This window comes from Terrapene carolina, unplaced genomic scaffold, assembly GCF_002925995.2.
Source record: "Terrapene carolina triunguis isolate 2854851 unplaced genomic scaffold, T_m_triunguis-2.0 Scaffold9543, whole genome shotgun sequence".
NCBI classification, from domain to species: domain Eukaryota; kingdom Metazoa; phylum Chordata; order Testudines; family Emydidae; genus Terrapene; species Terrapene triunguis.
The window spans coordinates 1,136-3,043 of record NW_020673894.1 but is presented as its reverse complement, the minus strand read 5'-3'; the positions used below and the strand labels follow the sequence as shown (position 1 = coordinate 3,043).

Here is a 1,908-nt window from a genome sequence, read left to right as displayed (position 1 = left end):
CCCTTCCTCTCTGGCTGTGGGCTGGCTTCCATAGGGCATGCTGGGAGGTGTAGTTCTACTGGTGCCTTATGGACTGGGGGCCCCCAGCGTGCATAGGCTGCTAGGGACCTGCCCTTGCAGGGGATCCCACACTTCTTCCTGGGCTCTGCATGGAGTCCAGTGTCTCTTGGAGTCTCGCATTCTGGTGAGCTGGCTCAGTGCCTGCCCTCAGAGGCCTGAGAGGCTAATTGTCTCTCCAGGGCCCTTTCCCCATTAGCACCAAACTGCCATCAGGCTGTGGTAGGGCACAGGATGTTCTTTGGCACTGTCTGAAAATCACCTCTGGCCTCTGCAATGGCTTCTGGGGAGATCACCGTGCCTACAGCAACAGGAGCATTAAGCTTATTGCCCGCAGACCCAATGTGTGGGGAATAAAACCCATGTTCCTATAATTCAGGCCAATGGGAGGTGGTTGATAATAACACTATGTCGGTACTGTCTGGGAGGAGAGGGACATACTGGGGTGTTATAAGTCTGATATAACTGGTATTTCTAAACAGAAATGTTTGGTTTTTCTTCCAGCACACACTGGGAGTCCGAAGAGCCATGGATCACACATGAACAATCAAGAGTACATGGAGCACCTCAGCAACATTCCACATTTCTAGATGAATATACTAAATGCAGATGTTCTGCTTATAAATGGGACACTTTGAAGACAATCTCACTTAAACACTAATAGTTTTTAACGCTGAAAACATCTGAGTCTCCAGCCCTTACTCAGCAAAATAAGTTGACCAGTAACCAGTATGGCTGTTTGCATGAGTAGTCAAATTGTAGTGAGTAATGCTGACAGGAGCATATTATGGTGGTGTAGTACAAAGCCCAAAGGTATAAGATGTTCTTTTGGTACTGCATTGGAATAGGGCTATTCTATTTGTATTCCAGCAGTGCCTAGAGGCCTATAGTGAGACTGGGGCTCTGTTGTAACTGCTGTAGAAAGGTAATGGATTTAATGCTTTCAGGCAGGGCAGAATGTCTACGCAGGGGTTCTCGTGACCCCTGCGTAGGTGATTAATTTAATGAGGGCTCATGACCTCCATGTAAATTTCCTCCCCCCCATTTTTAATTTATCGGGGGGTCACACAGAGTCTTGCTGTGTGAAAGGGGTCACCAATGCAAAAAGTTTGAAAACCGTTGGTCTACAGAATAAGAGGATGTTGTGCCCTGCTATAATGAGTTATGATTTAATTTGAGGCAGCAATTTAAAGGTCTTTACTTCCATATGTTCTACTCAGTAGTATGTGTGGCAGGGGAAATGCTGCCCTCTAGTGAGCAAAACCACTTAAATAGGATGCTTAGAGAAAGTGGTGGCCTGGTTACTGTCTGTGCGTACAATATGTCAAACTTTTTGGAATGTCTTTCAGTGCTAAAAATGCTGCTTCTAGGGGACAGTATAAATTTCAGTGTGTAATAAAATATTTGCTTACTGACAGTTTTTGGTTTCATTCATTATTCCAGTAAACAACTTGCTATTTGCAGTGTCTGTAAGAGCAAATCTATCTGCCTCAGGCTGTTCCTTCCCCAAATTGTCACCTTTCAAAGCAGCCTTAAGAGTAGCCACTTGTCTCTGCCTTTTTTCCAAATGGGGTTAATCCTGGCTAGAGTATCTTTGTAATTGGTTTATCAAATGCTTTACCATTAGGAAGTAAATGATCACTATTCATAATTGCGTTTGACACTTAATCTGTGCGCTTGTAGAGCAATCATATGTTCAGATACCCAGTTGTACAAGTTTATTAATCTCATAATGAGGCATAACCTGAACACAGTACAGAATGAACAAGCTTGCACTAATTTGTCATAGAGATGCTTATTGTCCAAGGGGTTCTACCTATGCCCATGTGTATAAGGATAAGGCCTTTGTCT

At 44.0% G+C, this 1,908-nt stretch overlaps 1 non-coding gene across 1 annotated transcript; it reads left to right on the top strand.

The window, feature by feature from the left end:
• The first annotated feature begins 303 nt into the window (after window positions 1-303).
• LOC112115417 lies at window positions 304-433 on the top strand. The gene has a single exon (XR_002908815.1). It is a non-coding gene; the product is annotated as a small nucleolar RNA ACA64 (small nucleolar RNA).
• The last annotated feature ends 1,475 nt before the right edge of the window (window positions 434-1,908 follow it).